Here is an 18,918-nt window from a genome sequence, read left to right as displayed (position 1 = left end):
AACGTCTAAGTTGGAAATATGTAAAACTGATTTTTTTAGAAGATCTTTTCTAGGATATTTTTATTGGAAGTTGTAAATTATATCGTTAGAAACGTATAGGCGAAAACCTCATCGAAAACGGAGTTCCGGGCGAAAAGTTATGCAATTTTTAGTGTTTAGGGGTAAAACGGGTACCCAAACCGGGTCAAACCCGACCCAACTCGGATTTTTACCCATTAAAACACGATCTTGGGTCATTTTTCTGCCATTTTCAGTTCCTCACCATCCGTATGGGAGATTTTCACACACATGATCAATCTTGAACAAGTTTTGAAGATTAAATCAAGATTTTGAGTGTTCTTGAAGTATCAAGTCTAGTAATCAAGGTATGAGCTCTTAATTTTTGGATTAACCCTTGTAATTAGTGAGTTATTAAGAGATTAGGGTTTGATCAAAGTGGGTTTACCACTTATTCCATGAAATTAGGCATGAGTTTATGTTATTAACCTAGAATCTTAAATGGAAATCAAGTAATTACATGTAAACTTGAGAATTAATCACGGTTTAAGAGTAATTAGTGAAAATTAGTAATGAAACTCACGGTTTATACTTGAATCAGCATGAATTACTAAAATATTCAGTGTTATCATTGTAAAACAAGAACTTAGTGATATTGATCATGTAAAGGGTAAAATAAAATCATAAAGGGTATAATTGTCCTGTTTTTGTAAAAATCACCAAAATCTGTAGAAAAATAGTATGGATATGTGCTCTATATCCATGGAAAGATGAGAATGTGTACTTTGATTTTTGTTTTAAAACCAAAATCTAATTCCGGACTTAAGATGGGTGAAAACAGCTATATGTTCAGAGCAGTAAGGCTGAATTTTGACAGCTTTGGGATGCTGTGTTGTAAAATTCATAGTAAATTATAGAAAAACCATAAAAATGTGAGGTCAGTGGAATTATAAAGATATAGGAGTCTATTTTGTTAATATTTAGAATTTGTTAGTTATTTTGATATTTAAGAAGGGTAAAGAGATCTGCAAGTGACAGCTATACAAAGAACAAAAAACTAAAATTTCCAAATTGAAAACAACATAACTTGAGATTAGTTGAGTAATTGCTTATGAAATCTGAAATATGAACTCCAGGGGTATAATTGAAGGTTTTAGAGGCCTGAGGATGGTGTAATTTCATCAGAATTCAGAATTCTATCGCAACATTCGGTTACAGCACAGTGAGTTAAATATATAGGAACAATTGTATGTTATGTGTTATATGTGCTATATGCTTTCCTGAGTTATTTTGGTTTTATACTGTTGATCATGTAGAGCATGTATCGTATCACTTCTGGTATTGGCTTTGAGCCTTTGGCCATGTATAACATGTCTCGTATTATTCTGGTATCGGATTTTTGCCTTTAGCCATGTAGAGAATGTCTCGTATCACTTCTGGTATTGGCTTTGTGCCTTTGGCCATGTAGAGCGTGACTCGTATAACTTCTGGTATTGGCATAGGGCTATGTAGGGCTGAAAGCCTGTATATTCTAGCAAAATGATAATCAGAAATTGTATGTTTTCTGTGCCATTTGGGCTGAAGTGTTATTGATGTATATCAAGTATTGAAATTGTTATGTCTCATTGATTGTATATCTTTGAATCAAATCATTGACTGATATGGAAAGTTTGTCACATGATTCACATATGCCTTTGTTGTTCTTTGTTCTTCTTTGCTTTTGTCATATTGGTATATATGACATAACGTTATATTGTACCTATTTTTGAACTCACTAAGCGTCACCGCTTACCCCTCTCAGTGTTTAATTATTGCAGGTGATATTCATCCAATATAGTTATGTACTGTTAGAAGATGTAGAATATATAATATTATAACTTTTGTATTTAGTGTATAAATTCCTGGGAAATTATGTAATATACTAAAACTTAGTCTGTTTGTATCCAGTCTTTTGTAATTAAACTATCAATGTAAAATATTGTTTATGAATATGCATGTCGCATGTTTTAGAGTAACTTGGAGTAACAATGGCTTTAGTATGAAAGTTTGGGTTCTTTCAATGTGTCCCTTATAATTTTCAAATTTGTGAATATTAATTTAAGTATGTAATAGCTTTTGTAAGGTTCGTTTATTTAATTCGAATGAAAAGTATCACCCTTTAAGAAAAGCATACCATTTCTTTACATATTTAAGTTTAAAATGACATTGTATTATTTAAACTTAGAGTTTATTTCTAGGATAATTGAGAATTTACATATAGTGAAAACTAACAGTGTCTATATGATAAGTTCTTTGTATTACAGACAATCCTGATTAGCTCTACGGATTCCGAACACTTATTTTGCATCCCAAAATCATATTCAATAGATAGTCTATACTTATTTCCTCTTTATAGAGTTTTAGTAACAGATTTGAAGTTACTTATATGGTCATAATGGTTAAAAGTAACAATAAATCTACTTGTAATGTATTTCGGACACGTCATAATGGCTAAAAGTAACAATAAATCTACATGTAATATATTTCGGACACATTTTATGCATTCATGACTCGTTCTATTCATTCCAATGTACATAAAATTGTTTATAAACTTGAGTTCAAGTACATGAATAAATAGAACTAACCTATCTGTTGTATCAATGATATAAAACGCTAAAAAACTTTGTTTTTTGGTTGCAAGAAATTCAAAACGAGCAGCATCCATAATGATATCTTGACATGTGAATGTCTGGCGCCATATTTATACAATCCGGTATTGGGCTTGACCCGTTTTGCCTGCTTTAAAATGCCCATTCCTAAATAAATGATCTTTAAAGAAAAGGTTATTATATAAAAACACCCTTCAAAATTTAGTTAGATTACTTTCCATATATATATATATATATATATATATATATATATATATAATACGGTTCAGGTTCATTTGAGACCATTCTAATTTTGTGAGACCGTGAGACCAAATCTAAAAATAACTTTAAAATGCAAAATAAATGGAAAAATCCAAAAAAAAAAATTTTAAATATTATTTTCAGAACTTCAATTAACTAAAAAAAATATAAAAAAATTAAAAAAATAAATAAATAAAATCCGTTTTTTTTTTTTTGAAAAATACGTGAAATATTCTAAATAGAATATTACACTGACATATTCTAAAAAATAATTTTAAAATGCAAAATAAATGGAAAAATCTAAAAAAAAAAATTTTTAAATATTATTTTCGGAACTTGAATTAACTAAAAAAAATTTTAAAAAAAAAATCATATTTTTTTTAAAAAATACGTGAAATATTCTAAAAATAATTTTAAATGCAAAATAAATGGAAAAATCAAAAAATTCTTTTTTTAAATATTATTTTCGAAACTTGAATTAACTAAAAAAAATAAAATAAATAAAAAAAATTAAAAAATGTGTCTCACGGTCTCACAAAATTGGGCTGTCTCACATGAACCTAACCCTATATAATACTATAATAGGATAATACTAAAATAGGCTGCCATAATACATATATAAAATATGATTATATATGATAGTTGGGTACGTTTGGTAAAGTTGTGGCAAAGGAAAACAAGTTTTGTCAAAGCTTTTTCATATTGAAAAAACTTACAAAAAAAAGTCTAATCATGGTTGCTTTAAAAAGTATTTAATGTGAACTGTAATAGTTAAGTAAATACAATATCTACATACAAGTGAATTAAGCATAGAACAAACTTTAATTCGGAATATTTAGCGTATTTCTTCTATTTCTGCTTATACTCAGTCATGTTTTGCAAGCATTTTTGCTAGTTTATTAATAGATTTTTACCGTTACAAAAAATCTAAATATAGTTTTTGACCCAATTAAGCACTTGGGTTGGAGCTTGCTTGGGTTCGTTCACTGAGGTTAGCAATGACTTGAAGGTGATGGTTGCAAACATCAAATCCACCGAGAGTGGTAATACTCCTAGCATCTTGTCATATCAGCTTTTTGAGTGTCATCTTATTTTATTACATTTAACACCTAATTTAATAGGGAGTGGTAACACTCCTAACACTCTATATTTTTTTTTTCTTTTTTCTAATTTTATTAAATTACTTTATTTTAATACACAAACATTTTTTATACATAAATATTAGTCAAATTTTATTTTTTTAAACCACCAACAATTAATATAATATAAACTAGATAGATGACCCCCGCATTGCGGGGGTCGGAAGGTGTCGTTTTTGTGCGGAAGTATAGTACATTGTTCTAATTGGTAGCTATAGTAAAGTATGTTGCTATTGTCAACGTTTCGCCAATTTACAAATACACAAATATGTTGTAGTATGCTATAATATAATGACCCCTTTATGTTGCAAAGTAAATAGCAAGTGCAAGTAGTTCTTACCAATCACATCAGCTTTACAAAGAAGGGCAAAACTCGGAATATGAAGTTCTTGGATCATAGCATGTGTGCTCTCAATGCATGGCTGTTATTAACTGAACAAATTTAAGTGCATAAATATATAATATTTTTGCATTTAATTTAAATTCATTTGTAGACGAACCCCATCTAAACCCTACATGAAAAAGGCCACATATTATGTAAATGCAATGCATTATTCAAGTCTACATTTTATAATAGATTATGAAAATTAAGAAAACTGAAGGAATGATATGTTGCTGAAGCTGTTTCAGCTACGTGGGGATTGCATCCTCCGGAGTTCTACTAAAAAGCTTTGTAGGTAAGTGCCCAACCACCTCAACTCTCGCTCTGTATGTTATAAAAGTATTTAGAAGCTAGATCCATAAAATAAACCAACATTTAAAACCGAGAGGGTAAAAAGGTAATTATACCTTCGAATAGATAATTTGTTGGACAACAGTAGATGACGGAACAACTGCAAGCCATATTGGTACATTGGTATGACAACATAAGCTGCAAACATCTCTCTTATTCTAATCTTTCTTGCGACTTTTAAGGCGAATTCCATTTGAATACAACTATCAACTCCTAATTATTCGAAAAAAAGTACCAACATTTCCATATCACAATCCTGTGCTTTTATTTTCTGCAAAAAAAATGAGATTGCAATTAAAATTTATAGTAATTGACTTTCTTAATGAACTTTATGATAGTCAAACATTCAAAAATAGCCGATGTCGACTATAAGTTGGACACATGACATGATAAAAGAAGTGTTAATAGTTTCTGCTTGTAAGTTTGTCTTCCTAGATATAAAAAAATACATATGTTTTCATTTAGCTTGAAATGGAAATTGCATATCATGTGATACCCTTATTCAATTGAAATATAAATTTAAGAAATTGATAAACAAATCAATTACAATAAAAGAAGTGTTAATAGTTTCTGCTTGTAAGTTTGTCTTCCTACATATAAAAGAAAATACATATGTTTTTTGAATATCAAAATTACCACAAATTAGAGAAATAAGCATACACTCAAAGTAACATCTACAAATACAAAATTACAAAATATCAAAATTCATCTTATGCAGTTTTAAATATTCAGACAAAGTTTTAGAAAAAATACTCAACTCTAACCTGTGCAGAATCCTTCCTGGAGTTATCACCAACAATTACTATGTAAAACCAATTTGAACCAACTTCCATGCTTTCAGGACTATGTACTCCATCCAAATAAAACACCACGCCACCTTCACATTGCTAGAGCATCCCTACACTCATATGGCATACAAAAAGCATCAATGATTGAATAATAAATATGTAATAATGACTTTTTCTTAAATCAAAGTAAGTATGTTTGTATATGAATGTTGGTCAAGATCTTATTGCTGACTTGTCCTTCAACAACCTCTCATATGTATCTTTTCGACTGTAAAAACAATATCAAACATGTGGATTATAAGATCTAGCAGCATATATCAACATTCTCTGCTGATAACAAATACCAAAATGCCCCTACTATCTATGTAACAAAACTGAATCAACAAAGTACAACAACAATGAAAATATGGATCTACTTAATGAGATAAGCACTTCATGTTCATAATCATATGTTATACCCCAACCATAAGTAATTGTATTCTAGTAAAAACTAAGTTGCAAATTTCAAACATACTATTAATACTATCTATGAAAATAAACTTTAATGTTCCTTTAAAGAAGGATTTACCTGTTGGTGATTCTGGTTGCTGGTGAATCCATGGTTTTTGTTTGGATGATATTACCCTTCTCCTGTTTTCTGGCTTAGTGCTGCTGAAAACCCAAAGGCCAATTCAGACATAAAAATCTGTTTGTTGACCATTGTTATGGTCAATCACAACGGAATGGCGTCGTTTCTAGTCTGATGCCACCTGTTGGTCCTGAAAGACATAAAACAGGGAGTTTAAAAGGAGTTTGAGTATGGATGAATAGATCCAATTATAAATGTCAGAATCAACTAAACTAAGAGTCTACTTAATCAAGTAGGGTAGACAAACCAAAATGGAGTTTCCAACAAATACCAATATAAATAACATGAGAGAAAGCCAAAGAAGAAGACAACAAAACAAAAAGGGACAAACAGTTAGAGACACAACTATATTTTAAGCAGCTAATGAAAGGCGGTGAGCACCACTTCCTCCCACCTTCTTATCGTCATCTCCTACTAAAGTGAGCCTTCATAGGAAAATTTGATACCTTCGTTATTGATCTGAATCTATTAAAATATCTAAGTATACAATCAAATTAATGGAAAATAAAGAACTAACCAAGATCTGCCGGAAACCACCCATTAGGCAGTGGTGTATTGGGATACTGTTGGAGCCAGGACACCCTCTACCCTAGGAGTATGAATGATGGAATAGAACGGCCAACCCACATGATTAAAATGAAGAATAATATAAATAAAAATACTTCCCGGTATACGACCTTAGAATGTCATGACCAAGCTATCACCGAAGAATCGATAGAGGAGGAAGCGGAGGTGGAGGTGTAGAAAAATGAGACGAAGATGTGATGAGTAGGGAATCCCCAATACTGGAAATGGAAATAATAATATAACAACTCCTCCATACCTGGTAGCTTGCGTCTGCCCCTGACTCCACTAATTGCAACGATCGTCGACGCTGAAGCTGTTGAGCTCTCCTGGTTGGGAAACAGGATTCGACCTCAGCTGAAAGAAATAAAAAAACGCAAGAAGGTGACTAATTAGTGACCTTATCGATGAGTTATGGCTGTGGTGGTTGAGACTGGTGTTGCCGACGCGTTTGATTTTCCTCTGTGTCTAATACGAACGGTCGTAGGGTTGTGGTTGCCGGCATTCACAGCGATCGAAGAGAGAAGGCGGAAGAAGAAGCAATCGGTGGAGACATCGATTAGAGGATGGAAGGATCGAGAACTCAAAGTGTTAACTGTAAGGCGACGGAGGAATAAGGCAAAGAAGAAGCGGTAGAGAAGAATACAAAGAGATTATAGAATGGGAAGCGGTGGGTAACATTGAGAAAAGTGTGTATGGGCGGTGGATTGTTTGAGGAGATAACACCTGGCCATCACGTGTAATCCACTGTCGGTGGTGGGTTCTTCTGCATCATATGGCGGTGAATGTAGTAGCGGTGGTTTGTTATTGGAAGAGGAAGCGGTTGTATGCATATTAAGCGAGAAGATGAGCGGTAAAGCGAGACACAAACAAAAATAGAGGGACCGAAAATGTAATTTAAGGGACCAAAATTGGGCAAAATGTCTCACGTTTAAACATAGACAAATAAAGAAAGGACTAATTTTGCCAACCCTTAGCCACTTTGGGTGGATAAATTTAATATATTGTATAATCAATTACATGAAAATAAGTATAATATTTAAATGCGTGGTCCTTTTGGTAATTTCAGAAACTTGGTTTGTGAGAGAAATTAAGATGAGGGTGTGATGTGTAAGTCTGAGATTTTTAGAGGTCCATTTCTATCAAAGTCAGATTTTCATGTCTTGTCCTTCCCAATAACAATCGATTGCATTTCGTCGAACACATTGGCTGCATTACTCATCTCTCCCTTTCTCTAACCTATTTGTGAAATTGTCAAAGCTGAAAACATGTCAATTCAATCATGACTTTACCCAATTGGTTTTCAGGAAGAGAAGGAATACCGCAAACCAAACTGCGAATAACTCAAAGTTTGTGAAGAGGAGATTAGGGGCTGAATCACAAAAAAAAAAAAAAGAGTCAATCATCTCTCTCTCCCTCCCTCCCTCTCTCTATCTATCTATCTATCTCTCTCCTTGGTGGGTTCTTTGCAAGCCATTTAACATAACCAATGGGGTGGAGTAGCGAATTGGTAGCGATGATAGGGGCGAGGCTTAGCACCACCCACTCCCTTTAGTAGTAAAGTTCCAGACGAACAGGTTTTGAAGTTCAACAACAAGTAAATGATATGTAGACAGCCATGGAGAGGCTTTTGGGTGATATGCAAATTTGGTCCTTAGAAAAAAAAGTTGGAGGTGATTATTTTGACATTTTGTATTAAAGAACTATTAAAAAAATTTAATAAACATTAAAGAAAATGTAACAGTTAAATTATCAAGTAAAATAGTCATTTATTTCTTTTTAATTTTAATTGATCATATCCACAATATTTTACACGAAGAAAATGACCAAGCCAACCATTTTTGCAATTTTTTTCTAGATATTAGCAGACGGAATAGGCATTGTGGTGTGCTCGTTGTGCTGAGGTGGCACCCTCAACGACGTCATGACGGGGGAGAACACCGCCCCCTTCTTGTTGCATCTTGTTGTGGTGCTTCTTGTTGTCTCCATGACAAGAAGAAACGAGCAATTCTATTGGCTGTCAAATTATCTTTCTCTATCTCTCTCCTCTTAACATAGTGTGATAACATCATGAACACCACCTGTAACGACCGAAAAATACAACCAATTTTAAATTTTCAAAAACATCTCGATTCCATTAAATCTTTACAAAAAGGTTTTCAATACAAAACATTTAACGTGTTCCCAGAATCACAATACTACGAAATCATGAGGAGTGGTACGATCACGCCTTCGCCTTGCCACGATCCCCTGAAGAACCTGAAAAACATAAAACCACAACTGTAAGCCCGAAAGCTTAGTGAGATATCCCCAAAATACCAACCACAAATACCATACACACATAACATGCCATAACATATCCGATCACAGAACAGCCATGCACTTCGGGTCTACTGTGTGATTGGTCCGCCGCACCGGCCTACAGTCCACCTGGTCCACCCTCTGAGTCTATCCACATACATCGAGTCTGCAGTGTGATTGGTCCGCCCGCTCCCGGGCCTTCAATCCACCTGATCCACTCGCTGAGTCTACAGTATGACTGGTCCACCCGCACCGGGCCTTCAGTCTATCTGGTCCACTCTCCGAGCCTTCGGCACGTCTGGTCCGCCCTTTCGGGGCCTATAGCCTATCCGGACCGCTCGCTGGGCCTTCGGGACAACCGGTCCGCCCTGGGTATCTTGGCCTACAGCACACAGCAGGACCCGCCTCAACCCAACTACAGTCCAAACAACCATGTGCACATATACATACAATCATATAGCAATTCATAGTCAACAAGCAGATCAAACAGATCACATAGCATATCATCATCTAACCAGGATACCGACCTAACAGGTCACTAGCATAGCATCTCCCTATCTCTCAGGATACCGATCTCAATCAGGTCTCTAACATATACCATCCTAGCTCTCAGGATGCAAACATATCATAGCAACAACATAACAACAACTACCTGGGTCTCAATCCGATAAGGGTCGACCTTGGTGCCTTAGACCCTGTTGATATAGTGAGGATAACTCACCTCGAAACTGCCGACTGAATAGATAACCCAAGCTGCTCCGATCACTGATACGATCTCCACTATTGGACAATCACCAATGCACTGAACTCAAAACAATAAACAACAATTACCAAAATGCCCCTAGAAACCACTGGCCAATCCTTGGTCAAATACAAGGTCAAAGTCAACCCCTGACTGACTCTACTCACCGAGTCAACCCCGATGACTCGCCGAGTCCCCATACTCAGAACTTCCCTCAATCCGCGACCTAACTCGCCGAGTCACCCCGAGACTCGTCGAGTTCAACAACTCTGAGTCCACTCGCACACAACTCACCGAGTCATCCCTTGACTCACTGATTCTCGACTCGACCATAAAATATTGGGACTCCTCGACAAGACTCGCCGAGTCCAAGAACAGGCTCGCCGAGTCTAAGGCTATCTTCAACCTACTCGCCGAGTTGTTCATACAACTCGCCGAGTTCCAGGCCATCTTCATCCAACTCACCGAGTTGTTCTTCCAACTCGTCGAGTTCCAGCTCATCTTCAAGCAACTCATCGAGTACACCCATGTGACTCGCCGAGTACCACCGGTCTGAATCCATTCAGAAGCATTACAGGCCATGCAATTGCTCCAAAACATAGATCTAGCCTCCTACAACTCATCCATCATGTAAAGTGGCTAACTTTACGTGAATCCAAAGAGATCTATGCAATTTTGCACATTAGGGCTAAGGTTTGGGACATGATAGCTTTATCCAACACTCAACACAGGGACTTTCATGTTTTCCAACACTTCTCCATTCCAGATCTGAGGTAGCAACCTCAGATCTAACCTCTAAACTCCAAAACACCAAAAGATATGATCTCAACACCCCCAAAATGAAGAATCTAGACAATAGCAGCTCAAACAATGGAAAGATACCTCAAAAGGAAGCTCCAAGAGAAGATTATCCTGAATCCTTGCAAAGCCCTTTGATCCAAGCCTCTTCTTCTTTAGAATCTCTTCAACAACCACCTCTCCAAGCTCTAATTTGCTCAACAATGGTGCTTCTCCACGATTTTGGGGTTTCTGGGACTCAAGGGGTGATAAAGAGGCTGGGAGGAAAACATAATGTTCTTTATATAGGGCTCAACCCCGTGAATTAGGGTTTTCTCCACTCAGCGCCTACTCGCCGAGTCCACCTCATTGACTCGCCGAGTCGGCTACTTAACACGCGACCAAATCGCGACTCTACTCGCCGAGTCCATCCATGGACTCGCCGAGTCACTCTTTCCCAATTTACTCTTTTAGCCCTTCCACTCTACTCTTGATATTCCGGGATGTTACAATTCTCCCCCACTTAAATTAGGCTTCGTCCTCGAAGCCTACAACAATTCAATCCCAAAGATACTCCCACAATGCGCCACCTGGCCTTAACCGGCCAAGTCCCTCAAGGCATACCCATCGAAACTCAAACACACTTTCTCTTTCCTTACGGTGTCCTGACCACCGTCTCGAGCCGGCACCGGCTGTACCCTCTGATAATCACACTCAACAACCGAGAATTACCCATGAAGCATCACTGCCCCAAATCCCAACAATCACTCGACCCATAAGGGCTAGAAAGCCATGAACCATCGGATCCCTGATCCGAATCCCACTCTATCCATCTCGTGACGACGGAAATACCCATTCTCAATCTCAGAGCAACTCCCACGAGTTCTCCTCTTGCAATCACATACACATACTGAATTTTCTCTAGCACCCTCAGGTTGGGAAAACCTTATACACTGATGATATCCTCCAACACCCCCCCCCCAGGATGAACCACCAATACATATCCAATACCCTGATCAGAATCACACTAAGAGCCCAAGACTCTCTCCCTGCATCCCTTCCGAGTCTCTTGGCTCTACATCTGCGGAATTCCTCCGCAACCTCAGCAGACATCCCAAACCGGATGAGCTTCTATTCCACTGCCGCAAACACGCTGCTTAAAAACCATACTCGAATTACTCTAATCATAACTCTGCTCTGCCGTTTTCACTTTCGTGAACTTGCACTCCCTCTCGGAGTTACACACCTCTCTCACTTCCTTTTCCAAGGAATCCACTTGGCCATATTGCCACTCCAACAAGTGCCATGGTGCTCGCCCAACGCTACACCACCCATTTAGTGTATCCACTATCCATCCAACACACATACTCTGACTCTCATCGCAGGGACTCTCAAGCCCCTGCACTATCTCCACTAATCAAGATCACTACCCGGGGGCAGACCTTCTAATGCAATCACACTGCAACATACACAATCCGTATCCTCAAACTGATCCAATAATACCTGCAGAGTCTTCAGCATGACTGGACCGCCTCACCAGGCCTTCAGCCCATCTGGACCACTCTCAGAACCTTCAGCCAATCTGGACCGCTTTCAGTGCCTTCAGTTTGACTGGACCGTTCTCCGAGCCTTCGGCCTGGCTGGTACGCCTACCGGCCTTCAGTCTATCCGGACCGCTCAACTAGCATCCAACATTCCGAGCTATCCCCCCCGGAAATCCTCCCATGCATACCGTTCTAGCCCTCTAGGGGTTCCGAACTCTAACTCCATCATACATACTCGATCCCCGCCTGCTCCCAGGCCCCCCCCCCCCCAATCAAATGCCCTAGGTCTGAATCCCGCCCCGCATGTCCGACACTTACTCCTATCAGCCTATACTCTAGGCTGACAGAACACTTGTTGAATCCCAACAGCTAAGCACTTTCAATTACTCATCGATCTCCCGGAGAATTCTCCAATTCTCCCCCACTTGGGCACTAACTATCAACCACCGGTCGCCATCACCGACCTACCAAAACAACTCTTGCACAAAGAAAACACTTACACACGGACTGCTTCTCACAAGCATAAACAACCTCAACAAGATCTCACATCAATCACTGATCATCCTGCTCGAAATAAACCCAATCTGCATCTAACCACTCCTCAGAAAGCAAATATTACCCGGCCTGCAACCCAATGTCGGGTTTCCACTAATAACCCTCATGAATGATAACCAACGGAATTCCAAAACAATAACCCATAATCAAAACCACAACCCGCAAAATGACGAATACCACAACGAAAACCAAACAAAATACTAGCTCATAAACAATACACCACAATATCACAAGATAACGAGATATCAAGAAAGAAACATACCCGCAGCTGCATCCGACACTGCTCTGACCTCCTCTGCCGCAAGCTAATAAGCACGACCCTGAGCCCTTGGGGGCTCCGCTCCACCCTGACCTCCACCTGTGATCCTCAAAGTGGCCGGTGCTGGAGCCTGCACCGGTCCTGCAGCAAGCTGTGGACAATTGACCCTCAAATGCCCAACCTGATGACAATGATAACAAATCCTCAAATCCCGAACTAGCGTTGATTGCTGACAATCCCTCGCATAGTGCCCCTCCTTTCTGCACTTGCGGCATGCACCACCGGACCTACAAACCTCGGTGTGACCCCTCCCACACTTCCCACAAGTGTGGTTGCTCAGATCCCCCACTCTAACATCAACGGTCTTGGACCGTTTCGGCGTCGGCTGCGACTGCACCGGAGCCTGCCTCAGCTCACACAACTGCAACTCAATCTCTAACTCACGCCGCCTAGCGGCCTCCTGCAACTCCAACAAGGTCTCGCACCTCTGCGCAGACACAAACTGTCTGATGTCCCTCTTGAGCATGCTCAGATATCGGGACATCTGAGCCTGCTCCGAAGCGAACTCTGGGCAAAACATCGCCCTCTCAGTGAACATTCTGGAGATCTCAGTCACCGACTCTGAATCCTGCTTCAGCTCAAGGAACTCCTGAGCCAATCTCTCCCTCTCAACCTGCGGAACATAACGAGTGCTGAACATTTCTCTAAACTGATCCCACGAAACCGCAGCCCTCTACGCATCCGAATATGACCCCATGGTCAATCTCCACCAATCCTTCGCCCCAAGCCTCAACAGGTTCAGAGCACACCTCACCCTCTGATCAGCAGGGCATGAACACGTGAAGAAACACCCGTCCACGTCTGATAACCACCTCATAGCAACAATCGGGTCCTGAACTCCATCGAATGTGGGAGGCTTCGTATTATCGAAGTCCCGATACTGAAAACCCCGACTAGCTCCTCCCCCTGCCGCTGCTACAGCCGCTGTAGCCGCCGCGGCAACCATCTCAGTGAGAGCTGCATAGCGCTCATCAAAATACTCAACCATGGCGGTCTTAATTGACCCAAACAGCTCTGGCAACTCAGCCCGGAACAACTCAGCAATCTCATCACGCAGGATCTCACGAATCCTCGCATCCAACTCACTCGTGCTCATCTGACCGATAACCTCGGGCGGCACCGATCCGCCCGGAACTCTCTCTCCAACTCCCGATCCTGACCCGGATCCACTCTCATCATGCCTCCGATTCTCCATACTGAAAAGAAACACCACACAAAATCTCAGACTCTTCCCACCATCCTGGGATCCAACTCTCTCAACCCAACCCTAGAGATCATGGTTTCCCTAATACGCGTATGGGTCCTGTGCTTTCAGTAGTACGGGCCCATACTACCTTCCACACCTACCCATATTTGTATGAAGTGTAACGACCCAAATTTCACGTCCAAAAATTTTGTTTTAAAAACATTACTTTAGAAAACATTAATAGTTTAAAACATTGTTTGATCAAATCATAACAAAACGTAAGCCATGTCTAAAAAGTCAAATCATACAATCATCAAAATATCAGAGTATAAATCCCAGAGAATCTCGTAAGTGCGGAAACCCGTGTGTGTGCATGATGTGCCGCTACCGCGCCGGCTCCTTCCCCTTCGACGAAGAGGTACCTGAAACTAAAACTATAAACTGTAAGCACAAAGCTTAGTGAGTTCCCCCAACGTACCACATACCATACAAACAAATAACACGCATACTGCCAGACTATTCTGGGGTGCCTGACTACCCGGTTCGGCCATTCTGGGGTGCCGACTACCCGTGTCAAGCCATTTTGGGGTGCTGACTACCCATGTCAAGCCATTCTGGGGTGCTGACTACCCATTAGTCCTAACAACCGATCCTCAGGGACTAGTCCCCTCCTACTACCACTATCGCATATAACATAACAGGCCAGCATGCAAACATATCATCACGTACTGTCAGACATTTCTGGGGTGTCTGACTACCCTCCGGTCCTAACAACCGAACTCTACTATTATCACATATAACATATCATGCTAGCATATAACATATCAGATAGTAGTAACCTAGATGATATCACAAAGACAATCATCTAATACAAATCCTACTGTTGGGCCGGCATTGTGGCCGTAGACCCACCGCTACTGGAAGGTAACTCACCTCGAAGTAGCTGCCGAACTGAGCGGGAACTGACTGTCTACTGCTGCTGCTGCTCCGGAAATCCTCCGGCTGCAATTCCCACAACATACTCAATAAAACACTGCTAACTGTCCTTTGGGTAAAATGACCATTTTACCCCTGATTATGACCTAAGTCAAAATCAGAGTTAACTTTCAGTTGACCCGACTCGCCGAGTTGGCTTTCCAACTCGCCGAGTCCCTACCCAAACGTTTGCCCTGAATCCCGTTCCTACTCGTCGAGTTAGGCGACGACTCGACGAGTTCTCCTTCTTAACAGATACTCAAGTCCTTCATCCAACTCGCCGAGTTGTATGAACAACTCGTCGAGTTCATCATCATCCGATGAACACTTATGCTAAGACTCGCCGAGTTGTATGAACAACTCGCCGAGTCTGTTCTTGATCTAAGGAGATTGCCTTGAACTCGCCGAGTACCTCCATAGATGAGTTCAGCTTCCGATTCACTGAGTCACACCCCATGACTCACTGTTCACTCGACACTACGAAAAGGGGACAAACTCGCAGACTCGTCGAGTCATATGAACGACTCGCCGAGTCGTTGCCATGCACCCACTAAATACACAGATTTGCTCGATTCCAGTCCATGCCATTCACAGATCTGGACTTCTAGGACACGAATCACACGTAAAGTTTCCAACTTTACGTGTGGATATTCACCAATATGGATTTTAGGGCTCAAAATGTCTCAAAAGGGTAGATCTAGGGTTAACAAGCAACATGGGGCCATAAAGCTAACAGATCTGAGCTCCTGGAGCTCAATCTTGCCTAGATCCAGAGGCCAAACATCTTATTACGACATATAATGCACATACAAGCTTGGGGATTTGTCCAAGAAAGACCTAAATGAAGTACTAAGCATAGAATCATGGGGAAAACGGGTTATACCTCAAAGGAACTGTTGGAAGAACACAATAATGTCTGGATGGCTTCCCTTCTTCTGGATCTACTTCCTTCCTCCTTTAAAACCTTCAAAAACACACACAATAGCCTCAAGCTCTCAAGGAACAAGCTTAGAACGAGGGTTGGGAGCTCGGGGGGGTGAATGGGGGCTGTCCTGGGGCGGATAGGCTGCTTAAATAGGGTGCAAACCCCTGAAACTTAGGGTTTCATCCAACAGCGGTGACTCGCCGAGTCCAGAATATGGACTCGCCGAGTCGCCAACTTAAACATGTCCCGGGTCCCGTCCTGACTCGGCGAGTCTGACCTATGACTCGCCGAGTCCATGGCAAAAAGAAAGAGAATGCTCAAATAAGATTTACGTACCAGGAACCAGGTGCTACAAATCTCCCCCACTTATTTTAGACTTCGTCCTCGAAGTCTGCTGCTCGAACCTGAAACAGCTCGGGGTAATGCTCCATCATCTCGTCCACCGGCTCCCAAGTCCATTCCGAACCCTTGCGGTGCTGCCATTGCACCTTCACTAGCTCCACCCTCTTGTTCCTCAAATCCTTCGACTTCCTGTCGAGGATTGCGACTGGGCACTCAATGTAATTCAGGCTGTCATCAACCTGAATATCCTCCAACGGCACTACCGCTGAATCGTCCACTAAGCACTTTCGCAGCTGAGAAACATGGAAAGTGCTGTGGATCTGGCTGAGCTCGGCTGGCAGATCCAACCTATACGCCACCTTGCCCACCCGGGCTACAACCCTGAACGGTCCGATGAATCTCGGGCCCAACTTGCCACGCTTCCTGAATCGGATGACGCCTTTCCAAGGAGACACCTTCAGGAGAACCATATCCCCGACTTGAAACTCCAAGTCGGATCGACGCTTGTCGACGTAACTTTTCTGTCGACTCTGAGCAGTCTGAAGCCTGCTCCGGACCTGCTGAATCCTCTCGGTCGTCTTGAGCACCACTTTGGTGCTCCCCATGACTCTCTGGCCAACTTCACCCCAGCATATCGGGGTTCTGCACCTTCGTCCGTACAACAACTCAAATGGAGGACAATCAATACTCGCGTGGTAGCTGTTGTTGTATGAGAACTCGGCCAGGGGAAGATAGGTATCCCAGCTACCACCGAAGTCTAGCACGCACGCCCGCCCGCAACATATCCTCCAGAGTATGGATGGTCCGCTCGCTCTGGCCATCCGTCTGCGGGTGAAAGGCGGTGCTAAAATGCAGACGAGTGCCCAACTCGTCATGGAATCTCTTCCAAAATCTGGAAGTAAAACACACATCCATGTCCAAGATCACCGATACCGGCACCCCGTGCCGTGCCACGATCTCCCTGATATAGATGTCGGCCAATTTCTCGGCCGATATGCTCTCCTGAATCGGAATAAAATGAGCACTCTTGGTCAATCTATCCACGATGACCCAAATCGAATCCACTCCACCTGCGGTCCTGGGAAGCTTCGTGATAAAATTCATCGTGATATCTTCTCATTTCCACAGTGGAATATCCAACGGCTGCATCTTGCCATGCGGTCTCTGATGTTCGGCCTTGACCTTCCTGTAGGTCAAACACCACTCGACGTACCATGCCACATCCCACTTCATGCAGGGCCACCAGTAATCCAGACGAAGATCCCTATACATCTTCGTCGCCCCGGGATGAATAGAGAATCGGGACTTGTGCGCCTCCTCCATCAAAATCTGGCGCACGCCTCCGTGATACGGCACCCACACCCTACGGTGTAGTGTCAATAGTCCTCGGCTATCATAATCAAAGGAGGACACCTGACCCACTACACGCTCACTCTTCCGATGTTCCTCCTTGATAGCCTCCTGCTGAGCCTCCCGAATTTGCTCCAACAGGGGAGTCACCACGGTCATCCTCAAGCAGACGTCCCTAATCGGCGCCGCCTTGCGGCTAAGCGCATCGGCCACCACATTGGCCTTCCCCGGGTGGTAAAGGATCTCGCAATCATAATCCTTCACCACATCCAACCATCGACACTGCCTCATGTTCAGATTCGGCTGATCCATGAGGTACCTCAAACTCTTGTGGTCCGTGTAGATGGTACCTCGAACCCCGTAGAGGTAATGTCGCCAAATCTTGAGGGCAAAAACCACCGCCCCCAACTCCAAATCATGCGTCGGGTAGTTTGCCTTGTGAGGCTTGAGCTGCCTCGAAGCGTAGGCAATGACATGCCCCCTCTTCATCAATACCGCGCCAACCCAGAAATGGACGCATCACAATAAACCACAAAATCCTCTACGCCGTCTGGCAGGGCTAAGATTGGCGCCTCGCATAATCTCTGTCTCAGTGTCTCAAATGCAGCCTGCTGCTTGGGCCCCCACCGAAAGACCACGACTTTCTTTGTCAGCCGCGTCAGGGGCACGGCTATCTTGGAGAAATCCTGAATAAATCTCCGATAGTAGCCTGCCAATCCTAGGAAACTCTGAATCTCAGATGGAGACTTCGGAACCTGCCATCTCATCACGGCCTCGACCTTGCCCGGATCGACCAGAATCCCGCTCTGGTTGACGAGGTGTCCAAGAAATTGCACCTCGCGCAACCAGAACTCACACTTGGAGAGCTTGGCATACAAGCTCTCCCTCCTCAGGGTCTCCAACACCTCCCACAGGTGTTCCTCATGCTCTTCCTGAGTCTTGGAATATACCAAGATGTCATCGATAAAGACTATCACAGACCGATCCAGCATCGGTCTGCACACGCGGTTCATGAGGTCCATGAACGCGGCAGGAGCATTGGTGAGCCCAAACGGCATCACCACAAACTCATAGTGGCCATAGCGCATCCGAAACGCTGTCTTCTGCACTTCTTCCTCCCTGACCCTCATCTGATGATAACCCGATCGCAAGTCAATCTTGGAGA

At 41.8% G+C, this 18,918-nt stretch overlaps 2 long non-coding RNA genes across 11 annotated transcripts; one reads left to right on the top strand and one right to left on the bottom strand.

The window, feature by feature from the left end:
* Positions 1-270: 270 nt before the first annotated feature.
* LOC111916133 (uncharacterized) lies at positions 271-1,986 on the top strand. The gene is made up of 3 exons (XR_002858411.3): positions 271-365; positions 1,134-1,219; positions 1,815-1,986. It is a non-coding gene; the product is annotated as an uncharacterized LOC111916133 (long non-coding RNA).
* An 804-nt stretch (positions 1,987-2,790) lies between these two features.
* LOC111916139 (uncharacterized) lies at positions 2,791-8,336 on the bottom strand. 10 transcript variants are annotated; one of them, XR_006192280.2, is made up of 8 exons: positions 7,138-8,334; positions 6,997-7,066; positions 6,691-6,870; positions 6,520-6,598; positions 6,114-6,303; positions 5,516-5,655; positions 4,814-5,028; positions 4,429-4,730 (listed from the first exon to the last, which is right to left on the bottom strand). It is a non-coding gene; the product is annotated as an uncharacterized LOC111916139 (long non-coding RNA). The 10 variants fall into 10 exon arrangements; XR_006192278.2 differs by adding an exon at positions 2,791-2,805 and having other exon boundaries at positions 4,365-4,730; positions 6,691-8,332; XR_006192281.2 differs by adding an exon at positions 5,793-5,813 and having other exon boundaries at positions 6,691-8,336.
* Between the last annotated feature and the right edge of the window lie 10,582 nt (positions 8,337-18,918).

The sequence above is a fragment of the Lactuca sativa genome, chromosome 5 (assembly GCF_002870075.4).
Source record: "Lactuca sativa cultivar Salinas chromosome 5, Lsat_Salinas_v11, whole genome shotgun sequence".
Lineage (NCBI taxonomy): Eukaryota > Viridiplantae > Streptophyta > Magnoliopsida > Asterales > Asteraceae > Lactuca > Lactuca sativa.
The sequence above is the reverse complement of the archived record's forward strand: the minus strand, read 5'-3'. Positions and strand labels throughout refer to the sequence as shown.